Here is a 23,265-nt window from a genome sequence, read left to right as displayed (position 1 = left end):
TCCAGCCAGCTTTCTTCTCGACGTTATTTCCTTCGTCTCCATCTGGTTCTGATCCATGTTCATTATACTGTCAGCAGCTTTTACCAGTGTGGGTCTTGTCCTAAGAAGGAGTCTTGGTGAATTGGCTTGGGGAGCCCACAGGGAGCTGTTCATCCTTGTGCTTGTTCATCCTGGTACCTTGTGCTCCCTCCTGCAAGCAGTGAAGGCCAGGGCTCCTGTTTTCAACTGTTCTCAGACTGGCCTGCCATGCTTCCCACTGAGTAGCTGTGGACCTGCTATTGGACTTTCTCAGGGCCCCCTGCTTTCTCCTCTCGCTCCTCATGCACTGATGAAGCCTCTACATCGCTCTTATAATATTGGTAGCTTGAGTCCAACCACTCATATTTGGGGGGGGGGGGGTTTCCTTGAAATGTTTTTGTTGAAATGTCACATTGAAAACCTATGCTCACCTCCACTGCTGCCCTCCTACTCTGTCTCCAGTGGGGACTTCTCGAGACCTGTCCCTGAAGATCCCAATTTCCTTCTCTCTTGAAGAACGGAAATGTTTTAACCTGTATGGTAGAAACCTTTCTTCATAGGCGGGCACCTGCATGCCGAGCTTCAGCTGGGGCTTTTTGGTTGGTTGGTTTGGTTTTGTGCTCGGGAGTAAACCCAGGGTCTCATGGGTGCTAAGTTTGAGTTCTACCACTGAGCTATACCTCCAGCTGCCCATCTTGTCTGTCTTTGGCCTGTTCAACACCTCCCCCATCTCCCCCATTCTCCCAGGCAGGTTGTATCAAAATGGAAGAACATACCTATTCTTCCTATAGTTCTTTAAAATAGACCTACTTTAGAGCCTAGGGTATAAGTTGATAGTTGGAATATGCTCTTCTCCAGAGATCTGAACCCAAAGATGAGTGACGGTGACATGTTCTGGGTGTGAGCGCTGTCTCCCCACGCCCAGGCGTTGGTCATTCCTTTTCAACAGGAGGAAGTCATTTGACATGTAGTTTGGGGGTGGTAATCACTTTCAGGCAGAGGCAGGTGGCACCTGGTCAAGCCAGCACTGTAGCTAAGGAGCGATTTTCTCTTTTAAGGTCTGTTTTTGTTTGTGGGCATGTGTGCCCGTGTGGGAGTGTGTGCACAGCAGTGCAGGTGCTCACAGAAACCAGGACGTGGCAGATGCCCTGAGGCAGTTGCTACAGGCAGTTGTTCCCGACCTGGCGTGGGTGTGGGAACCAAACTCAGTTGAGCTCTTAGCCTCCGATCCTTCTCTCTGGCCCCAGGAAGTGTTCCTAATGCATGTATTCCATTGGGAAAATGAGAGGGCCAGGACTTACCCCTTTGTGCAGGAAAAGACCTCTCATGAGTATGCAAATGTAGACTTGCTCCAAGATGGCTCCTCACTCTTGCCTCTGGAGGAAGGCAGCCCTGAAATCGAAGTCAACACTCTCTGCTCCCAGCCTGGCAGGCCCTTCGTGTCTGTGAAGGACTGTGAAGCCACAGGCCCTGCCGGGTCCTGAGCAGGTGCTGGCCATCTTTGGAGATGCCAACGCTGTCCTGTTTAGAGCTCTTGCTGACAGTTTACGCTTTCTTTTGAGTGTGGACCAGGCCAGAGGCCTCCTTTGATTGGCATTTCCTTTATTAGCTGGGACATTGAAACAATAGGCCCTTCTCCTGCGCGCCAGCATTTGGTGTTTGGCCTGCGAGTGTCTCTTGGTGACCTTTATTTGCATTGGCCTGCAGATAATAGGCAGTTTCCTTAGTGAGGAGGAGGGGGAGGAGGTAAGAGGCACATGGGAAGCCTAAGTATTAGCTCGGAGGACTTAAGTATAGGATGTACGGAGGGCTCTGGCAGCCTCAGTTCCGCTGCCTTTTATGAAAGGGACAAAGACTGTGTCATTAGCTGCCCTGGCCAGGCACCACCACTGGGCACGGATGGTTCCGAGACTGTAGAGATTTAAACCACCAGTGTCTTCCGGAGGTCCCCGGAACAGGGGCCGCACCTGATAAGTCAGGGTGGGGGAGCAAAGCCTGCCGGGTGCTAAGGGGCAGCCTGCAGAGGAGTTTCGTCCCCTGGCCTCCACAGAGGTAACGAGACTTAGTTAACTGGCGGCATTTCGGTATCAGGAGGCTTCATATTTTCATGTAAAGAAAAAGGTCGGGTTTGAGCTCCCTGAGAAAGCATGGGTTGGTGGCTACACTCTGCAGAGGCTGACTGGCGGCCACTCCGCCCCCTCACTTGGGGAATTAGGCACTTCCGGCTGTCACAGTCCTGTGGCCTCTTTTCTCTGGACTGTTCCTGGGAGCAAGCACAAAGCACATAGGTATTCCTCCCTTCTTTAAAAAAAAGGATCACCAAACTCCCCACTGCCCATCTCCGCCTGTTTCCATTCCTTTTCTTCTCTGCAGCAAGAGCTCCAAAGAGTTGTTCACAGGCAGTCCACAGCTCCGGTTCCTGCCAACACTCTCTGCATCCTGCTTTGGTCCACAGACTGCTCCCTCCTGCAGGGGACAGCTGGGGGCGCCTGTGGTGTGGCATCTCCCTCGTTTCCGACCCTTGCTCTTGCTGCCCTTCTGTCTGGCCCTCAGCTGTCCATGGCCTCCACCTCTCCCTTCTCCCCTTTCGGATGGTCTACAGATGCATGGCTTTGACGAGCCTGCTGAGCCCCTGGGTCATTTCTCCGGCTCAGGGAGATCCAGCTGCCTCCTCAGTGTGTCCCAAGCCTCTCGATCTGACACATCCGGTGGCCTGGGTGTGTGCCTCCGCTGCCCCACTCTGCTTCTCTCTGTCCCCTCTCTGCCTGGGGAGTGGGCGGCCCAAGCTCTGCTACTCTGCAGTTTCTGCCTTGACAAATGCAGCTCCCAGCAGATGGGGGCGGAGTCACGGTGTTCATTCTTCAAGGTGGCCCAGGGCTGGGTGTGTCCATCGCTCAGCGGGAGTCCAGTCAGCCATCTGCACGGGCTTCTTTCCTGTCGGGATCTCCTACATCTCCTTCAAGCCTACGCTTGGTCACAGTCCCGCTGTGGCTGTCTTTGGGGTACCACCCGGGCTTGCTTTCCCTGAACCCTGCCCACACCTGTGTAAACGGCCCCTTCATTGTGCCCTCTATAAATTATCGTGGTGAGTGCCGTCTGTTGCCTGCTGGGCCTTGACTGCACATCACAGTGTCACCCATTCTATTCGGAAAGGTGGTACAAAAGGCGGCTATGCTCTGTGTAAGGACTGTTAGATACATGTGTCTGTTTTTTCCCGTCACTAGAAGCCTGAGGGGAAGGTGGAGCCACATGCTCATCCCAAGAACTATCTGCGATGAGACGGTTTCCCCAGGACAAGTGAGAACTCAGAGGTCAGTGCGCATGCGCTGAGAGAGCGTGGGCCTCAGACATGAACTCCACAGCACTGGTCTGCGTGCATCCCAGGCTGAGTGGTCCACTCTGGTACGGGAATGAATACTAAGTCGTAATTCAGCAAAACCTTCCAAGAAGTCTGGGAACTGCATTCCTATGCATTTCCTGCCTGTGTATTAATAAGATACGTGTGGTAGAGGCCCTCACATTTCCATATTTTGAATGAAGAACACTGATTAGCTGCCCGAGACAAAAGTATTGTTAGCTTGTGTACAGGCCCAGACCTCTCAGTAAGCAGGGGGACCAATGAGAGCCTCCTGTTCCATTGAGACCATTGTTTACGCTTGCTGATGCGGTCTATGGCCTCAGGAAAGACAAAGTTTCTCCTTCACACTGTTCTACAACTGAAAGCATGAGGTGTGGTGGTTCTTCTCCTGGGTGCTTGGGACATCCAGGAGAGACTTCCCCTGATGGGAAGTTTGAAGGAGAGATTTTATTTCTGACTTCACATCCATTTCTGCCACCGCCTTCTCAGCTCAGAACCACAGTACTCGGGCTTCTAGGACTCAGATGCAACCTCTATTTTTCATTCTGCAGATAAAACAGCTTGAAGAATGAATTAATGGGAAAGCCTGAGAGAGGAAGTCTATAGACAAAGGGGGCATTTTTTTTTGTTTTGTTTTTAAAAGACAAGAAAATGCTATAAAGAATCCTGTAAAACATCAATCAAGATAAAGTAAGTATTGGTTATTGTATCATCTGGGAAGGTAAAAAATTATTTTTTAAAAATTCTATTTTGGAGAAGTTTAGATAAAGGAGAATGGAAGCAGAAAGAGCAGATCATTAAAGTCAAATATTTACGTCCTTGGGGCTTTGTTCCAGAATTATGTTTTCTAGTAGAAGCAACAAAAATATCCTGTAATAAAGGAATTCTTAGATAACTGATATATATATATATATATATATATATACATACATACACACACATGCATGCTAAATAAGTTTTCACGCACAAGTACACATCAAGCATCTTTTTCTCAATTCAAATACATATTTGAATGAATAACAATCTGTTAAGGTAAAAATTTAGGAAGAAAAAACAGCTCTGTGTTTATTATTGTACCTGTTTTGATTATAAATGTGTACCCCTGTATAAATGTGTACATTTATCCAGCTGAGAAATTGGAGGCACATGTGCCAAAATATTAGCAACGCTTACCTCTTAGATTATCTAACTTTCTAGTGCTGGGATAGGACATCACATTAAAGAGCAACTTGGAAGCCGGGCCATGGTGGTGCACACCTTTAATCCCAGCACTTGCGAGGCAGAGCCAGGTGGATCTCTGTGAGTTCGAGGCCAGCCTGGTCTACAGAGCGAGTTCCAAGAAAGGCTCCAAAGCTACACAGAGAAACCCTGTCTCAAAAATCCAAAAAAAAAAAAAAAAGCAACTTGGGGAGAAAGAGGATTATTTCCCTTACACTTCATAGCACAGTCCTCATCCAAGGAAGCCAGAGCAGGAACTCAAGCAGGAACCTGGCGGCAGGAACTGAAGCGGAGGCCACGGAGGAGTGCTGACTCGTTTCTTCACTTGCTGAGCCTGCCTTGTGCATCCAGGACCACCAGCCCAGGGGAACAACCACTCACAACGGGCAGGGCCCTCCACGTCAATCATCAGTCAAGAAGATTTGATGTATGTGTGTGCGTTTGTCAGGGCACACATATGGAAGTCCGAGAATAACTTGTAGGGGGAGTCAGCTCTTCCCTGTGATGTGTGGGTGCTGAGGATCAAATGCAGGTCGTCAGCTTTAGCATCAACCGCCTTTATCCTCTGAGTCATCTCACTGACACATTTTATATTTCACATGTTTTCCCAGTTAGCATACAAATGTGTCAGTTTGATAACTGAATGTAACAAATAACTCTTGCAAGGAGATGGCACTGCTTTACAAAAAGGGCTGATGGCATTTCAGGCTACAAGGAAGGAGTATTTAGTGTGCCTTATAGTACACATCCTGGGTAACAGTAACTAGCAGGTTTCATAGGACAATAGATAGTGAACATTTATCGAACACTTCCTGCTTTCAGGTACCGTGCATGGACACACCTGGGCTCACTCTATTACACTGACTCATTCACAGATTCTCTTTTAGTTGTTTTCTAACAGCACCATGAAGGTAGACACTAGAATAGTCTGGAGAGGCAGCTGGAGTTTAGAGAAGTTAAGGACACTCGTTAAGATAAAGCCAATGCTGCAACATTGCTAATATTCATATTTAAACATTTTAATCGTTTAAAATCCCATTGGCGCAATATTGGGACTGAGGGTGGGTGTAGTTTCCACTCTGTATCCTGACGGGGCATCTGCTGGTCTCTAATGTTGCTCTAGGTATTCCTACCGAGCCAGTGGTCAGGATAATTGAGACAGCAGAGGCCAGTGTGGCGTTTATGGCTCGGCCCTGGAAGTGATGCAATTCTCATCCACCTTCCAGTGTCTGGAACTGAGCCATGTGGTCACTTCTACCTGCAAGGGAAACTAGAAAGAGTCTGCTTGTGGCCCCAGAAGGAAAACAAACAAACAAATAAGCATTCTCAAGCATTCGATGATTCTTTGCAAGGTGAGTGCTCTTGCTAGAGTAAATGACAGCCTGTCCCGAAGCTGACAGCTTCACCGCAGAGCCACACAGCCACACTAAGAGACGTGTTTATAGGTGGTGCCACCCTGGCACCTGGCTTCTTTGCCACTCCAAAGCCTACCCCACCACTTCCACTCCTACTTCCCCTTAGCTGGTCTCACTTTACTCAGTATTTTATTTTAGAATTGTTTAAGACTTGCCTGTTTTATTTTGTGTGTGTCAATATTTTGCCTGCATACGTTTATGGGTAATTGCATTTGTGCCTGTTGGATCCTCTGGAACTGGGGGGTGGCTGTGATCCACCTTGTGGGTGCTGGGAGTTGAACCCAGGTCCTCTGTGGGTGTTGGGAACCGAACCTGGGTCCTCTGCAAGAGCAGCAAGTGCTCTTAGCCACCGAGCCACCTCTCCAGGCCCCGTTATTCAGTGTTTCAGGGTCGGCTCAGTGTCCTTCAGATGTGGTGCAGCTCCAGCTCTGCTAACCTCCTTCACAGCTCTGCAAGCATGTCCTTTAAGCATGCAAATATGCTTATATAACTTCCTGGCGTCCAAGTTCCAGTAAATTCCATGAATAAAACTCGGCGTGCTTGGCTGACACAGGCTCCGAGGAATGCACACCTGCCTGCCCTTCTGCTGGTCGTCTTTGTAAACCCCATACAGTTCTCTGAGCACCTCGCTCTCTTCTTCACCTTCCTGGATTTTGACTGGACGCCATCTCCTGCTTCTCCGCTTGTCTGAACTGTATACATCCTTCAAGAGCCACCAAGTGTTACCTTTCCCTGGAGGCCTTCCCTGACCACGTCCAGCACTGCTGTCCCTTTGCCTCACTTAGGGATTAGCTGCAGCTAACAGCACCCGGCTGCAGCTGCTGGCTAGCTTTAAGAAAAGCCCGTCAGTGGGGAGGATTAGGTGCTCATAAAATTTTTGGAAGGGTAGACTACTAGGCATGCTGTAAGCAGTTTCCAGGAGTAATTCCTAAATCCACACTGCAGAATTTGCCCACCAAGGGCATACGCCTCAGCCACAAGTGGAACTCTAGAAAACGTGGAAGATACTGAAGGTGGAGGTTCACACTGCCTCAGCGTGGTACCCAGAAGCTGTGGACAAAACACCCTCAGGACCACCACTGAAAAGTCAAGAGCCTGGACAATAGGCTCAGTCTCTCACTGGTTCACTAACAAAACTAATGACTCTTTGTAGTGGGTAGCCATTCCAGCTTTGATCTGGAAGTTCCAACCCCCATTGAGACTCTGGCAACTGTCAAGCCTATGAGGCAGGGCCAGGGGGGGCGCCTGGAGACCCGAGATCTGGATGGGCCAGCGCTCTCTCTGTTCCGGGACCCTGAATGGTGGAGGTGGAACGAGCAGAGCTCCAGAGAACACCCCTGGACTGCGATACACCTTCCCCAGACCCCGCGACCTACCTATCCCTTCATTTGTAAGTTACACCATTAAATAAATATCCTTTTAACTACATGGAGTGGCCTTAATAATTTCACCAATATCTGGCACCCAATGTGGGGCACGAACCCACGACCCTGAGATTAAGAGTCTCATGCTCTACCGACTGAGCTAGCTGGCCCCTAGCCCTGCCTTGTAGGCATGACAGTTGCCAGAGTCTCAGTGGGGGTTGGAACTTCCAGATCCAAGCTGGAATGGCTACCCACTACATCTCTTAAAGTCCCCTCCCCCACCAAACGCTTCCCGGAAAGCTCTCATCATCTCTCCTTTTGTGATCACCGAGTCCTGCGATTTGTGTTCCATTCTGCAGCATAAACTCAGTATCACCACTGCGCGCACCTTTCACATCACAAACCTTATTATCACTCTCCAAGCTTCCAGTAACCAACGCTGCCTTTCGAAAAAGTACAAATTCCTTGGCTTAACATTCACGTTCTTCTTCTTCCTGTCCACCCCAGCTCTGTCCATAGCACCGTCTGAGTGGTTGTCCAGCTTCCTAACCCTGTGCATCTTGGAGCTCTGACATAAGTGCCCTCAGCCCAGGGATGGGCACCGCTACCTGCCGTTTAACCCCGTCCCCAATGCTCCACATCAGATCAGCAGATCTTTTCCTACTGAAGTCCTACAGCGTTTGTTTTACAGTGTTGTGCAGAGCCTTGGGGCCCCATGGGAATGTTTGTAGGCCCTCTAAAGGGAGTAGAGGAAGACCAGAAGGGAGGTTCTGAACTCCCTGTCACTTCAACCAGCACAGCTCTGCTCAGCAGGAGTCATCTGTTATGTTTCCTTTAATTTTTATGACAAAAATTTATATTTCCATGGAAAAGAGAAAAAATAATTTTAAATAGAAGTTTGGATGACGTGTGTGTGTCTGTATGTGTGTACACATGTTTGTATAGATGTACACACCCACACATGCACATGTGAAGGCCAGTTGTCTGATGTCTTCCTTTATTATTCTCTACACTATTTTTTTGAGGCAGGGTCTCTCACTAAACCTGGAGTCTGCTGTTTCAGCAAGTCCCAGAATCAACCTGTCTTCTCCCTCGCCACAGTGCTGGGCCTGTAGGTACCCATCTCCAAGCCCAGATTTTACCTGGGTGCTAGCAATTCAAATGTGGGTCCTGATCCTTTACCCACTAAGCCATCTCCCTAGCCCTTGGAACCTTTTTTCATGGTACTGGGAGTTGAACCCCCGGCCTAATAATGGGTGATAGGCAACTCTCCTGCTAAGCTACATTGCCAACCCGAAAGTGAGTTTCAGAGGAGTTTGTAGGCATAGCACTCACCCTTGTGCATGAAGTTTAATTGTGTGTGTGTGTGTGTGCGTGTCTACCATTTGGTCTGGCTTGAATCACTTATGTATAATCAGATGGAGACAGTCAATATGCATGTGTTCATTTGGATTGAAGAGATAAGGAAAACAATGGACATCAATTCCACATAAAGCCTTCTTTTTTTTTTTTTTTTAAGTTTCCCCTTAACAGCTGAAGTGGCTTCCAGAGGCTGTTACAAGACTGTGAGACCTAATACACGCCAGCAAATGTCAGTTTGCACCAAACAGTGAGAGACGCCCTCCCGAAAGGCTCCCTGAAGGGAGGGTCAAGACCAGGAAGGACACAGCTCTCACAGACCCTGAAGGTCCCTTTGACCTCGCTGCCCCTCATCTCCTGCTGTAATTAGAAGCAGGCCACACTGAGACTCCAGATGGCCCCGTCTCAGGATTTTTGGAGACTGTAATATCAGCAGGATTTCTTTTTTAACTTGGAAAACAAATTGGTCTGATGCCTTTATATTGAATTGCTTGTTGTCTGCCTCTGACTAAAAGTCCCCTGAGGCCATTTTAAAAAGGCAGCCCTAGAACTGCCGTGTCTGGTCCTTGAGCCAATACAGCTCCTGAAGCCAGGTTGGCATCTTCTGGGCAGAGATTTGCTGGGGCAGCACATTTAGAGGAGAATGTACAGCTTTTGCTCCTTAGTAGTAAATGGGAACTCACTGGAAGGCAGTGGTGAATTGTGGGGACTCACTGGAAGGCAGTGGTGAATTGTGGGGACTCACTGGAAGGCAGTGGTGAATTGTGGGGACTCACTGGAAGGCAGTGGTGAATTGTGGGAACTCACTGGAAGGCAGTGGTGAATTGTGGGGACTCACTGGAAGGCAGTGGTGAATTGTTGGGCCCCGTTAGCGGTCTCTGTAGGTGGACAGAGGGTTTCTTTGCTTGCCCATTTCACATCAACTTTGACTGTAGTTTGAGTCTTCCCTCTTAGAAATTGAGTAAACATGAATTTCATTCCCAGCACAACTAGCTCTCTTATTTCCCTGTCTTGGGACCTTCCATGGGCATTTTGGAACATATGGGCAGGGGAAACTAAGGTAATCTTAGGATAGCCACAGTTCTAAAAGAATTTTGACACAGCAAATGTAGAAACAATTTGTTTGCTCACTTAAGTAGAACAAATATCAATATTTTCTGGAAATATTTTCTAAGATTAGTAAGTATTAGATGGACCTTGATAATTTAGTTTTATTAATGTTATTTCAAGTAATTATTGAATGCCTGGCTAGTGTCTTCAGGGAAGAATGGTTGGCCCAATTAATTCTTTGAATTTTTTTTAACCTTCCTATTTCTAGAGATGGTGGTTTAATTAAAGGCTAATGGCATCATATTTTTTGTTAATAGAGAAAAGTGTTTGATTCCACTACTTGGTGTGTTAGATTAAGGAAACAAACTCATCAAATCAACTTAGAAGAACTTACCTTTATATCAAGACAGAATATCCTTTTTAATCAGCCTTGGTGGTAAAAGACTGGACAGAAGAGGAATGTATGAATCACATTGTAGGTATTGGCTGACATTGACATTCATGTTAAATGCATGGCTTACATGCACATTGTAGCTTTGTGATAATCAGAATAGTTTTTCTGTAGCTTACTGTGTCTACCGTCCCTTAGCTGGTTTTCACACAGATGCTCCATTCTGTCTTTGCTTCCTAATCCTGGCTGCTGCCCTGCTGCCTTTGACCTGGCAGCTGTGGGATGGGCTTTTGTTTGCGCCCATCCATTATCCTATCCCTAAAGATCCCTTTTCAAAGTCTGGAGAAATCATTAGGTATTCCATTGCTTACATCTGATGCTTCATTAACAAAATAGTTATTTAAAATTTCTGACTTAGTGAATAAGAATTTATTTAATTGCCCATGTCTTAAGTTAATAGGATTAGAAATCCAGATAGTATATGTAATAAACATATGGCCCCTTTTCATGACTCGTCACTCGAGATATGTAAATGGTGTCACCATAGAAGCAGCAGAAGGAAATATGAGAATATGTGATATAATTACATTTCAGAAAAGAAAATAGCCAATTATGTTATCCAAGATCAGCTCCAAAAGAATTAAGAAACTTCTTGTGTGTGGCTAAGGATAAAACAGTGCTTTATTTTGTATGCTCAAACAAATAAGTTCCAAATGCAAAGTCCAGGATTAGAAAGGACTGTCATAAGAGATGCAGAAATGCTTAGCACAGACACAATCTTCGATGCAAATGTCACAGTTCCAAAAATCGCCTGGTGGCACTGGGCAGCCTTCAAAACTTGGTTCATTTGCCGGGCTTGTCAATAACCTCCCCATTCTGTCAGAGGCTTACCACGGGTTCTCTTTTGGTTCATTTGGGAGAGATGAAGAAATGCAAAGGTTGTTGCTCATTCATCATGTGCACAAGGCAACATCTGTTCTCTGCTAATGTTTTGCTTGCATTTCTGCTTTCTGAGTACGTTAGGTAACCATAGAAATGAACTTTCTGGTAACCCAAAGGTGCAAATAGATACATGGCTTAGACTAATACCAGCTGAGGTGCATCAAATGTGAAAATTCCAACCCTTCCCTATGGCAGGTAACTAGTTAGGATTCTGATACCCACCTCCCAATGCTACTAGTTCTGCCTGGCCTACCTGCTGTGCTAGATTCTCTAGACCTTCTGTAACATAGCAACTTAAGGGATAACATCCCATCCATGAGAGGCTCCGGTATGCGGCTGGAGCATTCATGATTTTTGCTAGCACTCTGTGTGTTACCAAATTTTCTGGAAAGCTGACTTCCAAAAAAAGAGTAGAACATTTCTACCCCTCAATTTGGAGCAATATAGCATCACCTAGTTACAGACTGACTGGATAGGGATGGCCTTACTGAAAATAAGATCATCTAGTAGGTGTCTATTTATTGGGAGAGGATTGACAGAGCTAAGCATGGGTTGGTGTAACAAAGTCACGTGGATATACCATGCAGTAACCCGGCACTAGGAACAGCAAAACTGGCCACACCCTGGGCCCTTTCGATGGAGAGAGGTGAACTTAAGTCAAGGACAATCATCATGAAACAAGTCGGAAAGCTGAGATTCTGGTTAGTTATGGGATGGCTTTGGACATGACCATGCAGAAGCTGTAGACAGCGCCCCGGAGGGCTTTCTCCATCATATCCACATGAACAAAACCCAGTAGGTAGCTGGGAACCCCAGTGCCCACCGACGGTCTGTAGGTTTTATCTCCTGGGGCAGTGCTGGGTAAAGAGAGTGGAAAATGGCCCTGGAAAGATGAGGGAGGACTCCAGCCCACCAGCTAAATGTCATGTGAAGTTTTTCGAAATATTTCATATGAAATGATCTCCACGTCATAAGGAGGACATGTTAAAGATTTTACCTGCTGCTATCATTTTTGGATTAAGAAATGTATCCTTTTGTTTTGTTAACTCACTTCCTTCTTCATGCTATGTTTAATAACAAACCAAAGGAAGATCCAGTTGATTTTCACAACTGACCAGGTTTCCACCAAGTTCCAGAAACCCGCAGATGGCAGCACTCCTGGGATTGAGTCAGGTGATCATTTATTTGCCGTGAGATCCAGGAGAGTCCCTGTGACGTGACCTCCAGTGTCAAGCTACATCTGTGTGTGTACAACACACCACTGTCTGAGAGAGGCCACAGCTACTTCTGACAGAACGGACTCATCTCCCCTCGGTGCAGATTGCCTGCCACAGTCTGCCTCGTAGAACAAGAGGTGGCTTACGGGCCCCCGAAGGCCATGGAGCTGCTGAGCCACTGCTTCCTCCTCGTCCCCTCTCTCCTCCCCTGCTCCTCCCCTCCTCTGTCCCTCCTCCTCTTCTCCTCCTGCCCTTTGTGCTTTCTGGCCACACTTCCGCAATGCTGACCACACAGCGGCCTTGACCCGTGTTGGACTCCCCTCCTGCTGTTGGCCTCCAGGTTCCCACAAGTTACTGTAGCCGTAGGAGTTCCTTGGGCAGCTTTGGTCTTTGAGAAGGCATCAAATGATGAGTCACCGGTGTGGCTGGCCAGCGGTGGGGACATGACTCTGGAGATGTGGGACAGAAAACCCTCCCACCACCCTGGTGGTACAGTCAGTTGGGAACATTGAGTCTCTATCCCTATAGCCGGTGACAAGAAGGAGTTGAGTTGTAGATTCTGATCCATAGATCATTTACCTTCCTGCAAGATCAGGGCTCTTATTTGACTTTGATGGTCACAGATGGGCACAGTGGCCTGCACTTGAAGGCCCAACTACTTGAGAACCGTGGCAAAGTGAGGCCTTAAATCCAAGGGTTTGAAGCCAGCCTGGGAAACATAGCAAGACTCCCATCTCTTAAAAGTAAAAAAAAAAAAAAAAAAAAAAAAAAAAAAAAGAATTGATTTTTAAAGAGCAAATGATTCAGTACTGTAGTGTCTGCCCTGGCTAGGGGGAACCCCTTTTCTTTTCCCAAAGTTCTAAGAGGCCCTGTTTACTGTTATCTGCAGTACTGTTACTCTGTTATCTGCAGATTTGTGGTCAGGGTGATCTCAGCCCTCCTTGGCACCGGACTCAGGCAATTAGAATGTCTTCACTTCCTAGGGATGTAATTGAATGCAAAGACATATAAACAGCCTTGTGTTTGGAGAAGTGTTTCTTCCAAACAGAGGTGGAGAGAAAGTGAGTTTCCAAGTTTCCTAAACATTGAGGGTCCCCCACCCTCCGCTCCGAGCTCTTTGTCTCAATTGTATAAGCAGAAAACAGACAATGGGAAAATTACAAGTCATTATAAGCCATTGATTGTGAAGGACTACTAGAGTGCCGAGAGAAAACAGTGATGAACTGGGATGCCTAGCTTGGCCTCAAGGAGCTCGTAGTCTGGTAGGGAAGGTACTTATCCCTGGGTACACAGAGGGTAGAATTGGGAATGTTTAACTGTTAGAGGGGGAGTGGGAACAGACAAGGTTTCTTAGAAGGGGCGACATCTGAGATGGACTTTGAAGGATGAATATTAAGCAGACATCTGAGATGGACTTTGAAGGATAAATATTAAACAGAAGGCTGAGCAGAAGCATAGGGCATGGGAAACTGAGTGGTGAGTCCAAAAAGGCCTGGTTGGGAGGATGGGTGTAGGAGGTAAGGAGACCATAACGGGGACCTAGTGCTGGGGGCTTGGCCTTTATCATCCAAAGGGGAACCCACCACTGTGTGGTTTAAACCAGGTGGAGGCAAAGTCAGTTTGACCTTTTCAAAGCTATCAGCCTGATGTGTGTATAAGGACAAGCGAGACGTTCCCAGTCTAAACATGGCATTGGACCTTAGCTTATACCAAAAAGCTTTCTAACATGCTCTAATTTAAACCCATAACAGAATTAATTGTATATCAGCTGGGAGACAGAAGCCACAGCCGTTATTGTAATGCAGAGAATTTAACATAAATTGTTAAGCAAACACTGAGGAACTGAAGGGCAAACTGTAGTAAATATCATGGTTCTAGTTGCCAGAGGAAAGATCACCAGCCCTGAGGGTTGGAGAGACATGGGAAGAGGTCGGAATTATTAATACCTGCCCTCTTTCGCGGTGGTCACTCCGCAGGTTTAGAATAAATAACAGTTCCTGAAGTAGAAGCCATCGTGGCCAGGGTGGGAAAGAGGGCCTATGGCGGCCCAGGCAGACAGCCCGACCAGAGAGCGAACAGGAAGAAAGTGGGCCTTTCCTCCCCTCCCGGGACCGACCTTTCTTCTCTGCTCAGCACTCCATGGCACAGAGCCTGCTGGGGAGTTGGCAGGCCAGACTCCCAGTGCAGAATGAGAGATTAGAGCTAAGCATCCAGCAAATGCCTGCTCCCAGGGTGTGGGGCTCTGCCGGGAGGAAATGGGCCGGGTGTCCCAGAAACTGACTCTCCTAAAACATGAGCCGGCAATAAATCACCTTTTGGACTCACTTTCGTTCTCAGCATGGGAGCTACAGTTGTGGCCTCTGATTATCTTTTTCTCCAGTGTCTTAGGAAGTCTTTTTTTAAATGGATTCATTGATTTTATTTTGAGACAGAGCCACACCCTGCGGCCCAGGTTGACTTGAAATCCACAGCCGTCCTCGTGCCCCAGCCCCCTCTGAGTGCTGGGGTTATAGGCATGAGCCACTAAACCTGACTTTCTTAGGGCCTGTTCATCAGGGCTTCTGAACTCCCCTATGCCAAGCCCAAGCCCCGCAGATTACAGGACTCCAGGAACAGGATGGGATCCCGCACAGAGGTATCTCTAGCCGGGCAGTGCCATCTGTGTAAGACTTTGTTCGGCCACCAGAGGGCAGTGTTCTCAGCCCAGCTCTGCCCGGTGGGAGCATGAGTGTAGTCACTAGACAGCAGGTTCAAATCCAGCTCGGATATGAATTAAACAACCACAGCAAGTGGTTTAATCTCTGAAGGGCAGCTCCTCATTTGCAAAGTAAGACCGCTGTCTGTTTGCACCATACAAATACTTAAGAGGTATTCAGTAGGTCACCTCTCCCCTTATTTGATGTCAGCAACATTCAGGACCAACCGTCACTGAAATAGCTTTATGTAGTTCTCCTTCGCTCCAGGCATCTAGAACATTGGGTACACCACCAACAATTTTTAAAATATGTGTATAATGGCTGGAAGTTGTTTCCAAAGAGGAAGGCCGTCTTCAGTGTATGTAGACACCAGTGGCCGGATCCTCTGTGAGAACAATGGCTATTCACTGTGCTTCAAAGCTGGCACCAGCGGCCGGTGTTCCCGCGTAGTTCCCACACAAACAAATCTCCAGCAAACTTTCCCTGACCGTGTGGCTTGGTGTAAACAGCTTGTAGCAAGTGCTTTCTACATGTTATACCCTCGCTGTCCATGCAGATGTGCGGGCTTAAAGGGAGTCTTGTCAACACTGTTTAAGAATTAATGATTTTTAACAAAACAAAACAGGAAACAAATTCTCATCAACCCTGCCCTCCGGGTTGTGGTTGGCGGCGGCAGAGGACATCTGGGAAGGGGTCCCTTCCACCGGAGCCGGAGACAGAAGATGTAGCGTTGGAACTGTCCTTTAAAGCCACCCAGGCCCTGAAAGGCTGGCCGAGGCCTGCAGGCTGCCAGAGGTCCTGGCTCTTGGGCCAATGAATAATGACAGGCTTTTTATTTTTAAGTAGTAGTTAGAATTTGATAGCACTTAATATTTGCAGTGACCTTTACAGCTATTGTTATTAGCTATTTCTCCCGGAGGCTCTTTGAACTAAAGGACACAACTATTTTTACTCAGCACCCCCTGCCCCCCTCCCTCTCCTCCCCCTCCTGCTGCAAGCCTGGTGGGTTCTCTGAATGCAGCACTGACATTTGCCTAGAGGTAAGCTTCATTTTCTTGTGGGCAATGGTCTCAGCCATAAAGCGTATTTTCAAGTCAAAATAATATTGAATACAGTGCATTTAAATATACTCAGTGTAAATCAGTTCATATTGCTTCTCTGCTTACAATCCTGCTGTAGCTGACTGTTTCACTCAGTGGGCAGCCTAGGTCTCGGGTTTGAAAGGCATGTAGTCCCTCTTTGCACCTCATTTCCTCCTCCTAACACGGCCTAGTCAGTTACCTCTTTGCCACAACTCCCTGCAGGCTCTTGGCCCAGACATTTGCGCTGGAAGATTCCCGGGCCTGACGTGCTCTTCCTCCAGGTATGGCTGCCTCCTTTGCCCCCTGTAGGTCTTCGCTTAGGTGACACCTTCTCCATGAGGTCTCTCCTGCTGACCCAATTTCAAACTGTAGCTGTCGAGTCCTCCCTGCCTCCCAGGATGCTACACATCGTTTCCCCGGTTATTGCGTTTCCTGGTTCTTCTCTCTCTCCCTCACCTGACATAAGGCAGGGATCTTTGGTGGTGTAATTCACTACTGCACACTAAGCATCGAGACCAACAAATGCATGTCAAAGGCATCTAATAAATTTTTGTCAAGTGAATAGATAATAGTTCTTTAAAGGTTGTTGTCACAAGGCTTAACCTGACGGCTGGAATTTTCTCAGTGTGTGTGCTTCCTATTAATTCTCCTTAGTGAAGGCTCCTAGGCTGGTTTTCTACCCCCGCTAACCCCCCCCCCAGACAAACAATTCATTCTGATAGCAATTCTGTTCAGCTAAACGAAACCCATCAGTTCCTAGGGTTGGAAGGAAGCGTGAAATCTCAGTGGCACAGGACAGAAAATGCCTTGACAAGGGTTCCAGCCCTCCCTGACCCCAGCACCATGTGGCAGGGTTGCGTCAGGCCTCTGAAGGGAGGTGGGCATGCGCAGGGCTTGAAGGAACAAGATCTACTGATGGGTGGTGCACGCTTCCACAGGTGCCCACATCATTACCTAAGGAGCACCTTAGCCTCTCAACCTCCGTTACCTTTTCTATGAACAAAAGGTAAAGAGAAGCTCCCTTGGTGCCCTAAGGGTGAAAACTGCACGTGTCTATGGGTGAGAGGATGCACACTGAGAATATTGTTAGGATTTGTGCCGGTTTAGTAAAGTGGTGGCTGTAGGTTTTCCTCTAATATGACCTGACCAGCCCTGTGTAGCTGGCTAGGTTTCCAGTACCAGGCATGGTTTCCCTCTGTCTGATCAGGCCTGAAGTCCATTAGGAAACTGTTAGCTACCTACAAGGTATGTGTGCCACTACTGAACCTTTGGGGTTACTGTGCCATGCTGGTCATTGCTGTGGTTCATGGGCACCACAGCTGGGTAGGACTGGTGGTTGCCTTCCTTCCCTTGGAAGCTTCCATGCTGCCTTCTGATACCATGAAAGCTAGCCCTCAAGGAGGAGGCTTTCAGGTCAGATCCAGCTCAGGACTCTGGGTCCTGTCCAAAATGCATGGTGTCTTTGGCAAGAGGGACTTACCTTCCACTTCTGGGAGGCAACCAAGGACATCAGTCATAGCCAACAATGTTCTAGGAGTCTCTTGGACAACCCTGAGCAGCGACAACTCAAAAGGAAGTCACTCATGCCTGGTGTTGGGCTCCATAAAAGAAAACCACAACCCATTAAAATGCAGAGAACAAGAGAGCACCTGGTGCTCAGCCCCAAACTGATGTATCTACAACACAATCCCCACACCTAAGGCTCAGGGGTCACTGTTTAAAAGGAGGCAGAAGGATGAAAGAAGTCAGAGGAATAAGAAATTTGATGTAAGATTGTGTTTCCTAGACACGTCTAAGAGGCTACACCCAAGAAGTCTCAGCAACATGGCTGCCTAAACAAGACGTGAACAAAGGACATGGTGATGTGCAAGGTGGAAGGTTTGCAGGACTTCAACCCAAAACAAAGAACCACAAATAACTGGGGTTTGCTGGGAGCAGAAGTGGTCTTCAGGGGAGAGTCCCCTCACATGGTTAGCTAATCAAGACCAGGTGGTCAGCCCTTAGATCCTGCACATCCGGTAACATTAGATGGACTAGGAAGGTTGTAGTCATGTATTTAAGTGTATGTTTTATGATATACATAACACGAAACAGCAATGAAAGAAAAAGAGGTCATGAATTTGAGAGCAAAGTTTGCAGGAAAGAGGTTGGAGGGAGGAAATGGAAGGGGAAATCAGATGATTATAGTATAATTTCAAAAAATAAAAAATATATAAAAAAGAAAATGTAGAAACAGTCTAGCTTGTAAAGTTTTCCCTGCTTTTTAAATTTGTGGTTTTAAAAAAAAAAACACACACAAATTAATCAACCATATTAACCAACTTTATCTGTGAAGCTCAGTGATAACCTGTAACGTGGTGCAGCCATTAACATCATCCATCATTGCAACTTTTATCTTACAAAACTGAGAGCGTGTTCATTAACAGTAGCTCTCTCCGTTCCTCCCTCCCTACAGACGCTGGCAACCACTGCTCTCCTCCCTGTCTGTATGGCTTTGTCTCCCAGGAGTACTTCGTGTAAGTAGCAGCCCATAGCTTTTGTGAGACGATCTTGAAGGTCCATCCATGTTTTCAGCATATGCCAGCATTTCTTTCCTTTTTAAGGTTGAACGGTATTCCATCGTACATGGACACCATATTTTGTTTATCCATTTATCTGCCTCTGGCCACTTGGCTTGCTTCCATAGCCATAAGGTTTTGTAATGATTAGTGAGCTAAGGCATGTAAAAGAGTTTGGCATATAGTAGGCACTGGATAAATATTGGCTGACATTATTGTTAATATTGTTAACATTCTGATTTCTAGACTGTCCTTCAAATTTAGCTCAACCTAGTCTTACTGAATGCATACAGCTTATAAGACCTGTGACAACAGATTTGGGGTGGGAAAAGATCGATCTCTCTCTCTCTCTCTCTCTCTCTCTCTCTCTCTCTCACACACACACACACACACACACACACACACACACACACTTATACTACAACTTCCTTTTTTGGGAAGGTGGGGTTCTCAATAAGTAGCCTAGCTTGCTTCTGACTCAAGATCCTCTCACTTCAGCTTCCGGGTGCTAAGAAGACTGATATTTCACCACACCCAGCCCTACACCACAGCTTTCTCCCCTCATCTGTTGATGGACATGCCAGTTGTTTCCATGTCTTGGCTGTTGGGAAGGCTGCTTTAACGAACACAGAATGCAGATACCTTTGTGAAGTAGTGATTTCCTTCAGGGGAGCACCTATAGCTCTAAGAGAGACTGATGAATCACGAGGTGGTTCTATTTTTAACTTTAGGAACTCCCTGATGACTAATCACGTTGAGCACCTTTTCACATCCTTATTACCATTTTTATAGCTTTCTTTCAGATGTCTTATTGAGTGTGGGATGTGTATGGGGAAGCATGCCCTATGGGTAGATATCAGAGAACAGTTTTCGAGAGCCACTTCTAACCTACCACGTGGTGTCAAGGATTCAACTCTAGCCATCAAGGTTGGCCACAGGCCTTTGTGCTGGTTAGATTTTGCCAACTTGACACAAACCTAGGCAACATCTGGGACGTAGGAATCTCAGTTGGGAAATTGCCTCCATCAGATTATCTTGTGGGCCAGTCTGTGGGGACTTTTTCTTAATTAATGGAATTCATGTAGGAGAGTGCAGCCAGCTGTGGGTGGTGCCGCTCATAGGTAGGTGGTCCTGGGTTGTAGAAGAAAGCAAACCAAGTGATTTGCGAGGAGCAAGCCAGGAGGCAGCTTCTCTGTGGCCTCTGGGTCAGCTCCTGCCCCCAGGCTCCTACCTTGAATTTCTGGCCTGACTTCCCTCAGTGAGAGACTGAGGTCCCAGCCTGTAAGCCACATGGCTGGTGGACTAGGTTTAGAGTAGCAGGTACGATTAGCCATAGGTCCAGTCAGATGGGTGTTGGTTACCACCAGGACTGAAGTCCTACTATTGTACCTTTTGGGATATCTTGCTGTTCCAGTCTCTGTTGAGGTTTGGAGGCATCATATCTAGTAGGACTAATGATTGCCTTCCTTTCTTGGAAAAGAGCTCCTTCCAGTACTGTGAGTGCTAGCCCTCAGGGAGGAGGCTTCCAGGTCCTCTGTCCAAAATGTGCAGTGTTTTCAATGACAGAATCGTACCTTCAATCTCTGGAAGCCAGCCAAAGACAAGGGCATAGCCTGTATTTTTTCTGGGGTCTCTTGGACTCTACTGGCCAACAATGTAAAAGGAGGCTTCCCATGCCTGGCACTGATAGTCTATGGCTTTCAGGGAGAAATTGTTACCTCCAAGTGGCATAACTTCATTTAGACTATGTGTGTAAGTAAAAGGCAAAAACTCTGGGTTTGGTGTCCTGGGTTTCGGCACCAAATGGAAGTAAACTGCAAAAACTCTGGGTTTGGTGTCCCGGGTTTTGGCATCAAAATGTTAGTAAATTGATGGGTGAAACTGCAAGAAGACAGTTCAGCCAAGAGGGTGAGGTATCCCGGACACCTCAAGCTACTTAGAACAAGAGCTCTGCCCTGAAGGTGTCCCGGACACCTGGAGCTGTTTAGCACAGCTCTGATGGCTGGGACTGCAAAGGAACAGCCCAACCTTGGAAAGGAAGGTTTTCTGACTTCTCAGGAGAGTCAGGCCTGGAACTGCTTCAACAAGGAAGGGTATCCTGACTCTTCGGGAAGGTCAGGATATACCTGGTATGATGGTATGATGGAGGATGGTTTCCCTGCAGGACACAGCAACCCTGCTCCTCTCCTGGAGAGCCACAATCTCTGGCTCAGTGTTACCAGCTCTTTCTCGCTCAGTCCACTATAGGACATCTTAGCAAGGTTCTTCTGTTCAGCTCTCAATGAAGGTCTTCACCCAATACTCTTTTGAGAAAGAGGTTTATTTGGGAAGGAGGAGTCCAGGAGAGTAGCTGCCTCTACCAGGGTGGAGAGAACAGCTCACAACTGACCGGGCAGGGCAGTTTATATAGGATGTCTAGGGGGCAGAGTCAACTGTGATTGGTTAGTTTATTTTCTGCCCAGGGATTGGCCAGTTTTGTGAACAAGGGGCAGAGATGGCCCTGATTTCAGGGCCAAACTGTGTTTCTTTCACTGGCTTTTTGACACTACCTCTAAGGCCAGGGCACATTTCTTTCACTGACTCTGACTCTAGGGGCCAAGAGTCTTATTTTGGTACTAGTTTCAGAGTCAGGGCATATTTTCTGGGTTCTGGGTTTGGGGATAAAGTGTTCACTTCTCTGGCTCAGGTCCCAAACCCAGGCTGTGTTTCTTTCCCTGGTCCTGGGCTCTAGGGCCAGGATTCTACTGTCCTGCTCTGTGATTGATTTCACAAGTCAGTTGGACAGGGGCAGAGATGGCTCTGATCTGAGCTAAACTGTGTTTCTCTCACTGGCCTTACTTAGTCATCCTTCCCTAATTCTGGGCTCCAGGGTCAGGGTGGGTTTCTCTAGCCAGTCCCTTTACCCTACAATGTGCATATGTATACACATACACTGGTGTATATGTAATTTTACGTAAACCGGGAAGTTCTTTAATATTGCAACCAGTAAGTGGTGGAGCTGAGATTCAAACACAAGCTCTCTGCTTCCACAGCTTGAGGTCTCAACCCCTCCATCTCAGCAGCTGTTTCCTTGTCTTTCACCCAGCAGATGTCAGCAAACCGCCTTTGTCCTCTAAGTCACCTCTGCCCCCTGCAAGACAGGGATTCATGACAGAGCCATGTGCCATTAAAATCCCTCTCTGGACGAATCCTCTCTCCAGCCTTTGGAGCTGCAGTTGTCCTGGGTGTCTTCAGTGATGCTCTCACGGAGCCCGTGTGTCCACGCCCGCTCCACAGAGGCTGTGTAGCCTAGCCTGATGCTATTTTCTGACTAAACAGTGGCTCTGGAACACAGTTACCATCTGACGTGAGCTTAGGCAGACAGTGTTCATTCTACTGGATCCACACAAGTGTCTCTTCTGTGCTAGAACTTTACCAGAAGTTTTGTTTTGTTGTTTTGAGTTAGAGTCTCCCTGTGTATCCCTGGCTGGCCTGGAACTCACTATAGACCAAGCTGGCTTCAAACTCAGAGGTCCGTTTGCGTCTGCCTCCCAAGTGCTGAGATAAAAGGCGTGCGTCACCACGCCAGGCTGGATGTTTCTATTAATGAACCTGAGACATTTGTCTCTCTGAACATTTCTGGAATTAGACCACGCTCCCCCGGGTTTCATATGTTGTCGCCTTGCCATTTTTTCCAGATGTTATCAGTGTTCTGGCTACTTTTTTGTCATTTTGACACAAGTTTGAGTTCTCTGGGAAGAGGATTCTGAATTGAGAAAGTGCCCCCGTTAGCTGGCCTGGAGGCAAGTCCGTAGGGCATTTTCTTGATTAACGATTGATGTGAGAGGACCCAACACACTGTGGATGGTACCACCTCTTGGCCCATAGTCCGAGGTGGTATAAGAAAGCAGGGTGAACAAAGCATGGGGAGCAAGCCATGGGTAACAAGCTACTGAGCAGCATTCCTCCATGGCTTCTGCTTTAGTTCCTGCAGAATGGAGTGTAACCTGAGAGTTAGTTGTAAGCTGAAATAACCCATTTCCTCCCCAAGTTGCTTTTGATCGTGGAGTTTTATCATAGCAATAGAAACCCCAATTAAGACAGAAATTGGTACCAGAAGTAGGGTATTGCTGTGGCAGACCCCGCCCTCTTGTTTTGGGAAGGATTGAGGAGGGACTTGAAACTTTGGGATAGAAAAACCATTGAATGTTTAGAGCTTAATGAGCCACTGTGGGAACTTAGAAGATAATGTTGAGAGCAGTGCAGACGATGGAGATCTGGCTTGGGAAGTTTCAGAGGGAACTCTGAGCATCCCTTAAAGACCCTATTGGGGCTGTCCAACATTTTGAATTAAGAATCTGGCTGTTCTGGTCAACCAGGGCTGAAGAATTGGCTATGATTAACAAGAGACCAGAAACACTAAAATGAAATCTTTGCTTTTCCAGAATAGTAAGAAATTGCTCTCGTGATTTCTTGTTTTTACAGGTTCCTTGGGCTCTCTCTGCTCTCTCTCTCTCTCCCCACCTCTCTCTGTGTCTCCCTCTCCCGCTCTAGCTGTTGGTAGCTCCTCTTATTACAGTATCTGGGGGCATGTTCAGAATTCTGTCAGCTCTGGGAT

At 47.3% G+C, this 23,265-nt stretch overlaps 2 long non-coding RNA genes across 2 annotated transcripts; both read left to right on the top strand.

The window, feature by feature from the left end:
* Positions 1-1,501: 1,501 nt before the first annotated feature.
* Positions 1,502-12,019, top strand: LOC121822333 (uncharacterized). The gene is made up of 4 exons (XR_006063352.2): positions 1,502-3,329; positions 3,928-4,066; positions 5,718-5,946; positions 8,893-12,019. It is a non-coding gene; the product is annotated as an uncharacterized LOC121822333 (long non-coding RNA).
* A 95-nt stretch (positions 12,020-12,114) lies between these two features.
* Positions 12,115-21,150, top strand: LOC143268422 (uncharacterized). The gene is made up of 4 exons (XR_013044300.1): positions 12,115-12,469; positions 16,333-16,391; positions 18,566-18,626; positions 19,167-21,150. It is a non-coding gene; the product is annotated as an uncharacterized LOC143268422 (long non-coding RNA).
* The last annotated feature ends 2,115 nt before the right edge of the window (positions 21,151-23,265 follow it).

The sequence above is a fragment of the Peromyscus maniculatus genome, chromosome 14 (genome assembly GCF_049852395.1).
Source record: "Peromyscus maniculatus bairdii isolate BWxNUB_F1_BW_parent chromosome 14, HU_Pman_BW_mat_3.1, whole genome shotgun sequence".
Classification (NCBI taxonomy): Eukaryota; Metazoa; Chordata; class Mammalia; order Rodentia; family Cricetidae; genus Peromyscus; species Peromyscus maniculatus.
Note: the sequence above shows the minus strand (reverse complement) of the source record. Positions and strands in the feature narration are given on the sequence as shown.